Raw genomic sequence first — 14,542 nt, forward strand, 5'->3', positions numbered from 1 at the left:
ATACCCTCTCAAGAGTTTCCAGAATTAAACTGTCTGCAGCTGGCAAAAAATCACGGCCCTGCCAGAGCACGAGAGACATCATAATTAGCTGCTGTGAACAATCTGAAGCAGTCCCATATCCCACACCTGGGATTAAAACAAAAACATATTCACATAACATCACTGAGTTTTTAGAAGAAACCAAAATTGTCACTACAAGTTCCAGGCTACACAGAGAAACCTGTCTCAAAAAAAAAAAAAAAAAGCATTTGGTCCATTCCTTAGTCTGTTGTTACATACTGAAGCAAGAACCCAGCGTGGGGAATTTGATGATGGGAGTTTTTGCAGAATGACTTCAGCAAAGAAAATTTTGATGGATTCTTTCTGGAGAGTGGAGCCAGCAGGGTTTCCAAGAAAAGAGATGGTGGAATGAGTAATGAAGGTCTGATGCTCCGTGGTGCGATCCTCAGGGCTCCTAGGAAGTTGTGGAAGGGAGCAGGGAGAGTTCAAGCCTGATTTGTGCAGTGCAGGAGAGACCCATATAAGCACTTCAGTTCCATTCAGCCCCTCGAGACTGAGAATGGCATTGCCTCACAGCTCATAGTCTTGGCTATGGGCAGGACTGAGTGGCCATTTCGGATCTGTCCTGCGTCTTGGCTGTCTGGACCTGGTATTATCGGAAGCTTGGTGTCTTCAGTGAGACGTCTCGGAAAGGGGACTGGGCATTACTATCACGCAGCATGCAGCCAGTGTCCAGCAGGATCACAAAGCCCATCGGGGAGGGCTGGAATGCAATACGGGAAGTTCTCTTCCCAGCCTCGTCACCAGCTAGAAGGGCGGGGTGGAAGTTGGGGTGGAAGTGACCACACCCAGCTCCCTGTCTACAGAGACACCCTCAGCAGCTGTCTGTGTTTGGCTTTCAACTTGGCTTCCTTAACCTGGCTTGCAGAAGCCATTTAGAGAGCACAACTGTGACTACTGTTGTTTTGGTCCTGTCTTTCTTGGACCCCTCCCTACAGCCCGGCTGCTGCGCTCTGCTGTATCTTAGGCTCAGGGGTAGGTCTTGGGGTCTGCACCAGGGTTTGGTTCTTGAGGTTTGGAGGACTTCGTCACAAGCTCATTATAGAAGACGTAGAAGGGATTGGCTAATTTCTTTCCTTTCTTTCTTTCTTTCTTTCTTTCTTTCTTTCTTTCTTTCTTTCTTTCTTTCTTTCTTTTTGTTTTTTGTGGGTTTCAGTGGAAGAATAAATAGGACCATCTTCTATAGTTTGGATCATTTCAGGTTATGAGAAATGAGAACAGAGTGAGTGATGTTTTAGAAACTATCTTCCTCTGAACTTTTTTAGACAGGGCCCCATAGCTTAGGCTAGTCTCAAACTTCCTATGTTCTTGCTTCTGCCTTATGAATACTGGGGTTATAGGCAGGTACTTCCATGTTTGGTTAAAACGTCTTTGCCTTTCTGAACCAGAATTAATTTTACCAATCAAGGTATGACATACACACTTTAAAGGGATACGATACTAGGATCTTCCGACTCAGGTCCTCATTCTTACTCAGCAAGTACCCTTACACACTGAACAATCTCTCCAGCCCCCTATGTCATACATACATATATGTGCCTGCAAACTCAGTGTTGTGGGAAGGATATGACAGAGACAGGGGGGTGGCTGGGGGTTGCTTTAATCAAAAGGTGACCCAGGTAAAGTAAAGGGATCTGAAAGTAACAAACAAACAAACAAACAAACAAAAATAGGTCATAGGTCAAAGAAAGCAGTTTGGGGTGGGGTGTTATGATGTTTAACCTTAGTGGTTGTTATGATAGTTAACCTCAATTGTCAATGTGATGAACACAGACTCATCTAGGGAGCGGGGCCTCTGGGTATGTCTGTGGGAGGTTGTCTTAATGGTTTATTAGGGTAGAAAAGTCTGTCCATAGTGGATGGCATTATTCCCTAGCTGGGAGTCTAGACTATAAGAATGAAACTGAGCTGACCGCAAATGTTCGTCCCTCTCTGCTTTGTGAGTGCAGAGTCAATATGAACGGCTGCCTGAAGCTCCCACCACCATGATGAACTGTGAGCCAAAACATCACTTCCTTCCTTAAACTGCTTTGCTGGGATATTTTACCACAACAGGAAGCATAACTGAAACAGGTCTAATGTTGAATATTTATGAGGAGGAGGGAGCTTGTAGGTTTACTAGTCTAGCTGAAGTAGGTGTCCAGGGCAGGGCAAGAGAGAAAGAAGACAAAAAGTACCTCAATCATCTTTTCCTCACTTCCTCCCACGGACATTTGTCTCTGCCTGGAGGGCTGAACAATGCACACAGAGGAATGATTCAAATTGTTATTGATTTAATTGATTGAGACAGGGTCTGGCTATAGTTCAAACTGGCCTCCATCTCATAACCCTTTGGCCTTCAATTAATCTTTTGCTGAATTAGTTGATCGTAGCATGGTAGCACTTGGAATCTCACACATACATGGACATACACATAAACAATAAAAAAAAAAAAAAAGAAAGAAAAGAAAACAGAAAACCAAAAACCAAAGCAGGCTAGAGAGATGGTTTGGTGAGTAAGTACAAGCATGGAGATCTGATATCAGATCCCTAGCGTCTGCTTAAACAGCCAGAATACCTGTAATCCTAGATCTGGGGAGAGAGTACCTGGAGGATCCCTGGGGCTTGCTGACCAGCCAGCCTTACAAACTGATGAATATCAGGTTCAGCGAGAGACCTCGCCCCAAAAGATAAGGTAGAGAGTTATAGAGGAAGACATGCAGCGTCAACTCTGTCCTCTACACATGTGCATGCCTGCACACACATACACACATTCACAAACACATACACATATTCAAACAGGCACACATCCGTATATAACACAAGCATACAAAAGAAAAAAAAAACAGTGTAACACAAACACACAGCACACACACAAACAAAAGACAATGTAACACAAAATGACTTTTATACTTTTATAGAGGAGGCACATCTGCTTTCCCCCAAAGACACTAATCTCTCATCTTCTTGTCTTTTAGGGTAGCTCCGGGCCAAATCCAGATCCTGGCAGCCAGTCTTTAAATGAGTGAGACAGACTTGTACTCTGCAGCCTGGAAGGGTGTTCTGGAGAAGAGCCTATGTGTCAGGGTTAATCAGAACACGACTTAAACCTTAGATTATAGATGGAACATGAAAGGGCAGATTGATGATGACTGTGTGGTCAGCTGAACCAAGACACTTAGATCTTTGAAAAGTAAAACAAAAACCTTTGGACTCATCTTCAGGGTATGGAATCTGTGGTAGGTCCACTGAAAATTATAGGGCTTGGGCTAGATGCAGCTCTTGCCCACAAACCCAAATTGTGTATCAGTACGTTAGGCTAGAAATGTAAATGGGCTTTGAGTCAATCAACAAAACAAATGGGATAAGCTCTGAGTTAGGAAACTTAGCTTTCCATCCCAGCTAGACGCTATTCAGATATGTCTTGGACAGCTCTCATTAATTTTCTGCTAAGTGGGAGTCAATAATGCCTACATCAAAGGCAGATGGTTACATTAGAGGCGACAGTATGGTTAGAACAGTCAAGCTTAGTTTCCAGCTTCAAGGAGATTTCACTATCTATTTATTTTAGGTTTTTGAGAGAGGGTTTCTCTGTATAGCCTTGGCTGTCCTGGACTCACTTTGTAGACTAGGCTGGCCTCGAATTTATAGAGATCCGCCTGGCTCTGCCTCCCTGAGTGTTGAGAGTAGGCATGTGCCACCATGCCCAGCTTAAAACTTAATGTCTTCTTAAAAATGTATTTCTATTTTATATGCATTGATGTTTTGCCGGTGCAGCTATGTGAAGGTGTCACATCCCTTGGAACTGGAGTTACAGACAGCTGTGAGCTGCCCTGTGGGTGCTGGGAATTGAACCTCGGTTCCCTGGAAGAGCAGCCAGAGCTCTTAGCCACTGAGCCACCTCTCCAGAGAATCTCTTAAACCTACAACAAGGACTATGTAAGAAAATGGTTCACAAGCCTGGCTGCACATTTAAATCCCTAGGTGAGTTAATAAAAAGAAATTCTGATGTCTGGTTTCTACCCACAGAGAGCCTGGATTAATTGGAAAAGTATGTGACCTGGTCATGAGGATGCTAAGGAACTCAAAGGAGAAATAAACAGAGCTACGATCCATGTGAGTGCATGTGTACGTGTGCAAGCATGTGTGAGTTCAGGTGCACGTGTAGAGGTTAGAGGACACCCTCTGGTGTTGCTTTCCATGTTCTTCCTTGCTTAAGGCAACATCTCTTGCTCACTGCCACGTTTGCCAGGCTAGCTGGCCCCAGAGCTCCTCGGGACATTCCTGCCTTTGCCTCCATCTCAGGGTAGGCTTCTCCGATTACATGTGCATGTTACTGCTTCAGGCTCTTCCAGATCCATAGCCATACGTTTCCTTGCAGACTTCAGTAGGATTCACTCGCCCCCCTTCTCTCAGCCGTGGCAGAGCAAGCAGCAGACTGTGAGGTATCAGACGGCACTGTCACACAGTGAGCGATGCTGTCAGTTCATTGGCTGGACATTGGGACACACTCCATGCGACAGCAGCAAATGTATTCTTCTAAGGCAGAACACTTTGTAGGTCAAAATTAGTCTTAATAAATTTAAAAAGATTAAAGTTAAACCAGATGTGTTTCCTGATTCCAGTGGAATTAAGCTAAATACTGATAAGAGAAAGCTGCCTGAGGACTGGGAATGTAGCTCAATGGTCCAGGGCTCACGTGGACTGTTCGTGGCACCCCAAATAAGCAATGGCAACAGCAGAACACGAAGAAGCAAAGATATCTGGGATATGGTCAACTATTTGGAAATGAAAATTTCAATTTACATCTAACCAACTCATAGATTAAAGAAGAAATCAAAAGAAGAGTTAAAAAGGTTTTAGAGATAAACGAAAACAACTCACATCAAACTTTGTGAGAGTCATCTAAAACACATTCACAGAGAGATTTCCAGCTTTGAACACTTGTATTAGAAATGAAGAGCAAGGCTTGGAGGCTCACACCTGTAAACCCGGCATTTGGGAGGTAGAGCCAGGAGGGTCAGGAGTTTAAAACCAACCCCAGCTCCATAGAGCATTCAGCCTGGGCTACATGAAACCATTTCTCAAACAAAACAAACAATAAAACAACAGTTTGAGGCCAGCCTGTTCAATAAAGCAAGTTCAAGGACTGCCAGGGCTACACGGAGAAAACTATGATCAAAAAGTTTTGATTTTCCTGGATTTACTTTGTAGACCAGACTGGCGGCAAACTCACAGAGATCCACCTGCTTCTGGCTACCTGAGTGCTGGGATTCCAGGGGTACACCACTCCCCTGGCTGTCGCCAGCCCTCTCGACTGCTGAGACCCACCTCCTTTTTACAGTCAGGGTTTGATGTATTCCGGACTACCCTCCAACTCATCTTGAATCTCTCTGGTCCTCCTGCCTCACCTCCAGAGTGCTGAGATTACAGGCATGTGCTACCACGCCTAGTTCATATGATGCTAGGGATAGAACCCAGGGCTTCATGAATGCAAGACCAGCATTGGACCACTGAGCTACAACCTCAGCTGAATAAGCAGAATCTTGCTCAGGTGTGGGAGTGAGCTTGACACTTGAAAGTCAGTCACCACAATTCACCATGATAACAGAATTAAAAGAAATTCCCTATGAGCATTTCAATAGACAACAAAACGCTAGTTCTATTTTTTTAAATTTACTTATTTATAGCCAGGCTGAAATGGTGCACACCTTTAGTCCCAGCATTTGGGAGGCAGAGGTAGGAGGAGCACTGAGTTCAAGGCCAGCCTGGTCTACAGAGCAAGTTATAGGACATCCAGGGCTAAACAAACAAAAATTATTTATTTATTATTTTTATTTTATGTGTATATTTTGCCTGTATGTATGTCATCAGCAGTTGTGGGTGGGGTGAGGACAGATTGCAAAGAAGTATGAGAAAGCCTGGAGAGAGGTTACCTTGAATATGATAGACATTTCATAAGTCTATATGTCCAAACTCATTCAATTGTCTGCTTAAATGTCCGTGGCTTATTATAAATCAATGACAGCCCAAGAAAGAAGTTTTGAAAAAAAAATCTTATATTGGCGTGGGGATACAGCTCAGTGAATAAAGTGCTCTCTTCGTGAGCTCCAGCCTCAGAACCTGCTTTTACGTAAACCGGGGCGGCCTTGAGCTCACAGAGCCTTCTGACTGCTGGGCTGAAAGGTGTGGGCCGCCATGGTCCCAGAGCCCATTTTTAAAAGCTGGGTGTAGGAGCAGGCACTTATTACCCTGATTCTGGGGATGTAGGACAGACGGGTCTCTGAGGCTTGATGGCCACTGGGTATAACTGGCAAGTTCTAGGCCAATGAAAAGAGCCTGCTCCATAAAACACGGGGGTAGGTGGCACCCAAGGAATAACACCTGAGGTTGGCACACACCACACACACACATGCTCACACGCTCACACGCTATCTAGGTGCAGCTAAATTGGAGGACCCCTGGAACACATCACTCTCCAGCTGAGCTGCCATTAACCAGCAGAGTCTTCTCCTGGAAGAGTCCAGTCCTGCTGGACCGAACATGAAACTTACAGGATGAACATTCTGGCCGTTTCACTGTGGTAATTCCCAGGCATTCGTTTCAGGCCACAGGGAAGCACTAGATAGAAGTTACCACTGTGAAATGAAATATAGCCAGAGTCTCAAGCCTTTAAGCTTCTAGAGTAATAAATCATCGGCAGTGCCGAGACAATTTTGGATCTGATAATTTGGCGAGACTCCTCCACCCCTCGCTCCTGGGCTAGGCTCTGACTTTTTTTGAGGTTGTTATTTGAACCCATTGTCTGCTTCCTTTCCTTTGACCCAGTCTTCAGAGCTTCTAAGAATAGAGACTTGAATGGATGGATGAGGCTGCTGACTTTGTGAGCTAAGTAAGACTTCTTTAAATAAGCTTATCTCCTCTTTCCTCTCAAGGACTCAAACAGGACACTGTAAAAGACTCTGACATTGGGTGACTGAGGCTGTCCTAGCCATGTGTCCAGCTTTGCTCAGAGGCAGGGAAATGAGTTAGAGTGGTATACTTTAACCCTTCATGTGCCAGGAATTCATCCAGGAATTCTGTTAGGATGTGACTGTGAGGCCTAAGAGTGAAGTGGGCCTAAGACTTTGCATCTGCACAGCTTCTGCCTGTTGGCACTGATGCAGCTAGTTGAGTCTTGAGGCAAGTGACCTCCCATAGTCCTTTCATTTGTGTGAAGCAACAGTATGACCCCAATCGAGAAGAGGTCATTCAAGTCAAAAAGAGGAGACTTCCTAGCAGTGCTTTCAATTAGTCATGAATACTCTTCCTTATGCAATGCTCGCACATGTGGTAGGGAGAAGAGTTCACTCGCTGGGCATTGTGCAGAATCATAAAACACATGCAACGTGAGCACAAGGACCTGAGTTCATGTAACAGCCCAGGAAGGACATATTTACCTGCAAGCCCAGAGCTGGGGCAGGGGGACAGAGATAGGTGGATTCTGGGGGTTCACTGACCAGACATTCGGCTGAGATGGCAGGAACTCCAGGTTCTGTGAGAGACCGTGTCTTAGAAAACAAGATGGAGAGCAGCAGAAGAGACAGCTGACACTGGCCTGTCTTTCACACCCACCCAGGGAAGTACACTTACATGCATACATGCAAACACACAGACGCACACGGAGATTGTTGGCTGGATTCTTCTTACCCTTTTCAGGAGAGAATTGGTAACAGCATATTTTTTATGGGTTCGATTCAGTTACTCCAGCCCAAGCCATCTTACCGCTGCTGCATCCAACCACTTCTTGTGTTTGTTTATTCACTTTCAAAAGGCATGTGACACTGAGGTAGGAGACAACGCTGAGTATGTCGCCTGGCTGTTCTTTTCAGCTTTTATGACAAATGGGCGGATCTTTTTTCCAGATAGTGAGAGGGTTAGGTTGCATGTCTTGAATTTTCTTCATTTTGGGGCAAAGATAAGTACTGGAAACAGCAGCCATTGCTTCCAATGACTTAGAGTCAGTGAAATATATTGGAGTGAGTTGCAGGACAGTCTTGAGACATGGTCATGAATCTTTCCAGGGAGGCTGGCCGTAGCACTGGCTGGGTTTTTCTTACCCACTACTTACATGCCCCTTTTCTTTCTAAGTCAAATTGCATGAACTTTTTTCCAAGTCAGATACTTGATTTATAGAAAAGGATAAAGTAGTTTAGTTCTACCTAAAACTGATGGAGCTCATCGAACACATTACAACACACACACACACACACACACACACACACACACACACACACACACACGTGCGTGGTGTAGATACAAAATTTTAAGTTTAACAAAATAGTCTTGATATTTCAATCAAACATTTTTAAAATTATTTATTTCTATTTTATGTGCATTGGTGTTTGCCTGCCTGCATTGGATCCCCTGGAAGTGGAGTTACAGACAGATGTGAGCTGCTTGCTGTGTGGGTGCTGGGAATTGAACTTGGGTCCTCTGGAAGAGCAGCCAGTGTTCTTAACCATTGAGCCATCCCTCAGGAGAGTGGTTAAGAGCACTGGCTGCTCTTCCAGAGGACCTGAGTTCAATTCCTAGCACCCACATTGCAGCTCACAATCATCTGTAACTCTAGTTCTGTAACTCCCTCTTACTGCGCTAGAAGACACCAGACATATATGTGTGGTGTGCTGGGAGCCAAAGCTATCTACTGAAGCCAAAGCCAAGTAGTGAGCAAAGGTCATTTAGTGGAGACCTAAAGCTATTTAGTGAAAGAGTTACCTAGGACCCTAAATCATGGGTGATAGATTTGTGAGGACATCCGTCTGTTAGTTTTAGAGCATCTGTGAGATATCTTAAGAAAATATCCTATGGTGTCTTGCAGGTGCAATATTTAACCCATGGAAGCACTCTTCCTATCTCTTGCAGCAGTAAATTAACCTTCCCCCTTTCCTGCCTTCTCCCTATATAAGTTGGGTAAAAATTTCTAATAAAGGAGGCTTTGATCAGACAAACAGACTTGGCCTCATTCCTGTGTCTCTTGTTCCTCCCCTCCCCCATTCCTTCCACTCTCCTCCTTAGGAACCCGTTGAAATCCCGAGGGTCAGGGCATAGTGGTGCACAGATGTACATGTAGGCAAAATATCTATACGTAGAAAATAAATAAATAAATAAAAAGAACTCCCTTTGTTTTCATTAGTAGGAGAGAGAGAGAAGAATCTTACTGTGGATGACTTCCTGGCTCCCTTGGCTCCATTGGATAGTTAAAGGAGCACATCATGATCTCAAAGAAATAACTGAGGAAAAGGAACTCATGGAGTTTAAGCATAAATCCATGTTCGTAGCTCTGTATTCAGGTCCAGGAATTCTTATTTAGTGATTACAAGAGCAATTTTCTGTCTTTCAGGCATCTTGTGTATGTGTATGTGTGTGTGTGTGTGTGTGTGTGTGTGTGTGTGTGTGTTTAACTTCCAGAAGAATGTGAATCACTGCTGGAATGAATGAGAACAGCTCTGTCAACAGGAAGGAGAGCAGAAGCTGGGCTGTCTGGAAGACGGTTCAGGATGGGATTTGAGATATTTTTGTTGTTGTTGTTCATTTCCAGAACACTCAAAGTTCAAAGGGTGTAGAAAAGCATATTGATTAGGTCTGGACTGGTCAAATACTAGATTTATATCTGCTCACAGCTAATATTTTACACATGGGCTCCTTTGTGCCGAAAAAACATTGTAGCCCTGGTTAGCTAAAGCCGGGGGCCAGCTGTAAGCCATTCTTTTTCTTGCCTTTTTTTTTTTTTCTTAAAATCATGGCCATCTATTAAAGAAGGTAGATAGTAACTCTCTAGGAATGAAAGGAAATGTGAGTGGCCCGAGTGACCCCTTGACCTCTGAAGTCTCATTGGCGCCAGCACACCTTCATGGCTTTTGTTTTTCCCCAGCCCTCCTGCACCAGCCACACGCTCATCAGGGAGAGCTGGCAGAGGCAAGCTGACTGCCGGCCCTCGGGCCTATTCATCTTTCTTTGTTCCGTTTATCAAGTGCATTCAGATCTGCTGATAGAAATTTCTCCCTGTTATTTAATTGTCATAACGAATTACGTTGCTACATTGGGTGTGGTGGTATCTGACTTTAATCCCAGGCATTCAACATTAGCTTGACCTGGATGGCAAGTTCCACACCAGCCAGGGCTGCATAAAAAGCACCTTAATAAGCAAGCAAGCAGGCAAACAAACAAACAAAGCAAGGTGGGCCATGGTGGTAAATAATGCCATTAATCCCAGAATTCAGGAGGCAGAGACAGCAGGCAGACTCTGGGAGTTTGAGAATAGCCTGGTTTACAGAGCTAGTTCCAGGACAGCCAGAGCTACACAGGCAAACTCTGTCTTGAAAAACCAAAACCCCAAGCCAACTAATCAAATAAACAAGCAAACAAAACAAGCACAAAACAAAATAACAAAATCACCCCAAATAAACAAAAAGGCTATTAATTTACTGGGTGCATTTTATAAGTATTTTATATATGTTCCCTTATTCAATCTTCATGATATCCATAATACAGAAGAGGAATAGAAGGACAAGAAGGTTATACAACCTGCCCAAAGGTCAAGATCCTAGGGATAGTCATGTATAACGTGTTTTGGACAAATGGCAATCTCATAAGAGTACAGTTGAGCTAAACATCTCTCCTTCTTTTTCTCTCCTCTCCCTCCTCTCCTTCTGCTAATGAACTCAGAGCTCTGCATACACTAGTAAAGGACTCTGCCACGGAGCTCCACCCGAAGCCCTCAGGAGCTGAAGAGTTCTATCACTTCCTCACGTAGTCTTCCTCCTAACCACTTTCTTCAAGTGTCTGAGGTGACACTGGTTGTGTGTTGGCACAGCACATGTCACTGTGCAGTGTACACAAGCCTTGTAAGGAGCACAACCATATCACTGGTTTTGTGATAAATTCAGAGGGTGCTCTGATTTACACGATGCGTCCCATTGATGACAGCCTCGTCCATGTGGTGTTTACTGTATCTGTTGTCCAAGCAGGAGGCCAGGTGGGGTGACTGGCCACCTACTCTGACTTGTGATACTCACTGACACAGTGGTGAACCTGCCTACCCACACACTTCTCAGAAAGCTTTCTGTCATTAAGGGACACATAGTACCGGTAATATCAGGGCCCGTTTCCCAACCACTGTGGGATCCTGCTTTCTTTGCCATGAATTCTTCCAGGGTTTGGGAACTACAGGAGTTTGGGAAAGGGATAAATCGACAGATCACTGATAGAGCTACTCTTAATCTTCCAATGTTCCCAGCTATTTGCCAGTTATCTTCTCCCACTCAGTCCTTTGAGGGTATAATTTAAGTTTAATCAAAGCATCACAAAAGCCCATCTCTAATGGAGAAGCTCTTTACAATGGATAGTTGTTGAAAGAAGGAAAATCAGTTTTCATCAATGCAGTGACTTTGGGCATATCAGCCATACTCTAGGGCAGGCCTCGTGTGTTTAGGTGTAGCTGGCCAATACAAAACAGATTCCATGTTTGTGTGTGTGTGTGTTAAATAAGAGAGAGCAAAAGAACATGAAGTTAGTGGGGGAGAATTTGGGGCAGAGGCAAATATCGAAATATTACTTTCTTTTAATTAAAATTTTAAAAAGAAAAAAAAAAGTCAAAGTACTATACCTCATATCAGATAGCCTACCTCCACCTTTCCTGACCTCAAAGTTCCAGGGTAAATCTCCCATAGCCAAGATATTTCAAAACTATCTTACTGGTTGTTACTTGGTGGGTCCTTGCTAGTTAGCAAGATTCTGATATCTGACTTAGTGAAGAAGCAGCAGAGATTTCTGATGTGGCTAGAGCCACAGCATGCAAATTCTGTGTAATGTGGAAGCCAAGGGTGGGGACTAGAAAGAGGAAGGCAGGCTGGCTAAGGGAGGAGAGCAGGGGATGGGGAAGAGGAGAGCTAGAGTACAGAGATAGACTGGGGACTCTGAGGCTCCCACATCACTTGTTTCTTTAAATGCACTCTCCTAAGCCAGGTACAGAGTCCTCTACCTGCAATCCCAGCACTTGAGAGGTGGAGACAAGAGGACTAAGAGTTCACAGTCATCACTGAATAGCGGGGGAGGCTAGCCTAGACTATGTGAGACCCTGTCTCAAAGAACAGAAGAACCAAAAGCCCTACATTCAGCCAGTCCTTACAATAGCAGTTCTCAACTTGTGGGCCATGACCTCTTCTGGGATGGAACGACTCTTCCCCAGGGGTCACATATCAGATATTCTGCATATCAGATATCTACATTAAGAGTCATAACAGTAGCAAACTTACAGTTATGAAGTAGCAATGAAGCGATTTTCTGGTTGGGGGTCACTACAGCATGAGGAACTATATTAAAGGATCGCAGCATTAGGAGGGTTGAGACCACTGATTTACAACCTCCAACACCCAACCCCTGTTAAACCTCTCTCTAATTGTATTTCCTGAAGCCAGGCCATTTTCTTTTCTGTTCACTTTATACTCTACCATGAGGCCAATCTTCTAAAACTTTGTTTTCCTATGTGCTGCTTTTCAACTCAAAAACCATTCATGCTCACTAATGCTTGTGTTTCATAGTTCACCAGAGGAGATGTTTCATGATTTAAAAAAAATTGCTATGGTCAAAGATGCTTGGGAAATCCAATTTTCCCATTTCAACATTGCTATGGTTACAAATATATGGAAGGCTGACGTTATAAATTATACCCCTCACCCCAAAAATCCAAACCCACCTTGAATTTTTTTTTTTTTTTTTTTTTTTTTTTTTTGGTGTAACACTTACAGCTTATGGGAAAATGCCTATAGCATTATGGTAGATCAAACTTTTGGGGGGGAGGTGTCCTTTGCTCACATGCCTCGTGTATGGGTTAGCTTGTTTGATTTCCTTTTTGTCCTCATCACCTCCCAAATTATCATCCCATGTTGTGGTCTTTACCTAGCCCCTGCCTTCACACTGAATGCTTCAATTCAGATCCAGAGACCCAAAGGAATTCCCTTTCATTTTGACTTTATGTATTACCCTCTTGTGGGCTGTGATCAGCTTTCTTTTTTGACTAGGCATTGCACTGACCTGAGAATGTCCCCAGAATTCCCTGATAATGGAGGCACTGTCCTATGCGGACATCTGTGATGGGATCAAAATAGCCACCGCCTGCCTCTTTCCTTTCCCAGACTTGCTCTGATTCCTCTCATACCCTTCTCTCTAAGTCACTCCCTTCTACTCCCTCAGGAAGAAGATGCCGATGAATTTGGATATCAGAACCTCCTTCAGGAGGCTGGAAGGGAGCAGGAGGAGAGGCCGAGGATCAAACAGCAGCTGTGCAGGAGTTATGTACGGCTCACTCGGCTGCAGAAGGAGTCTGCAGCCGTCTAGGCCAGCTGTGCTCCTGATCAGGGAAAGAAGAAGAGAGGAAACTTGAGAGCAGCCAGAAACACAGCAGGGATCCTCATGTCGGAAGGACAGAGAAAGGGCATTAAAAAAAATTCTGAGTCAAGGTGGTACATGCCTGTAACCCCAAGCACTTTAGAGCCAGAGGCAGGAGGATTGCCACAAGTCTGAAGCTAATCTGGTCTATGAATGAGTTCCAACACAACATAGCAAGACCCTTAAAAAAAAATCATTGTGTTTGTGTGTGTTGTGTGTGCTGGAGAGGAGTGTGGAGGGGAGGTGCGGGAGCATCAGGTGAGATTTGCAGCCCAGAACCCACAAATGTAACATCTGGAACACGCTTGGTGTCCCATGGAGACATCCGACCCTCCCTCGTCTATGGGACTCAGATTCTAGCTCAACTAGTTTACGGCTGGTTGCCACAGTCCCAGGTCATGTGCAGGTTTTCCTGGGTGCAGTACTGGTTTTGTGGGGCTGTGGGCCCAGGGTAGAGCATAGCTCTTTGGCACAGGACCGCCCTCCCGATCATGGTTTAATTTGATTTATGCTGACTCCAGAGAGGCTGCTTACATAACAGTGTCGTCTTAGAGAAAGTGTATGTTGGCCAGCAGCCTTAAGGCTGAAATCCTTGTGGGAAAAGGAAGACATGGCCTCCAGAAGACTGTTAGGGTGGCCATGGTGGGGGCAGGCAGCCAACAGTTAACCTACCTTCACCAAACATCCTAGGACTCTGATGAACAGGGTCTGCAGGTTGCCCAGGTATGCCCAGAGTAGGCACAGAGGGAAGTGGCTGGAGGGTTTCATTTTCAAAGATCAAACTCATAAGGTGGGAAAGATGATTCAGCAGTTACAAGCACTTTCTGTTCTTCCAGAGGACATAGGTTCAATTCCCAGCACCTACATGGTGGCTCATAGCCATCTGTAACTCTGGTTTCAGGGAATTTAGTGCTCTTCTGGACTCCCTGGGCACCATGCATGTACATGGTATGGATATAAATGCAGGCAATTGGCCATACACATAAAAAAATGAAAGTTTTTTTTAAAGGACTGTTGCACATTGTTGAGGGGGTATGTATAATCCTCATACATTTATTTACTTGTTTATTTATTT

The 14,542-nt window shown here is 44.4% G+C and overlaps 2 long non-coding RNA genes across 3 annotated transcripts in view; one reads left to right on the forward strand and one right to left on the reverse strand.

Annotated features, from left to right (window-relative positions):
• Window positions 1-14,542, reverse strand: part of LOC132646302 (uncharacterized) — a 43,969-nt gene that overhangs the window by 24,816 nt on the left and 4,611 nt on the right. The window lies entirely within an intron of this gene.
• On the forward strand, window positions 3,822-13,643 carry LOC110555471 (uncharacterized). Its single transcript, XR_002476828.2, has 3 exons — window positions 3,822-3,978; window positions 4,069-4,155; window positions 13,273-13,643. It is a non-coding gene; the product is annotated as an uncharacterized LOC110555471 (long non-coding RNA).

The sequence above is a fragment of the Meriones unguiculatus genome, chromosome 1 (assembly GCF_030254825.1).
Source record: "Meriones unguiculatus strain TT.TT164.6M chromosome 1, Bangor_MerUng_6.1, whole genome shotgun sequence".
Classification (NCBI taxonomy): Eukaryota; Metazoa; Chordata; class Mammalia; order Rodentia; family Muridae; genus Meriones; species Meriones unguiculatus.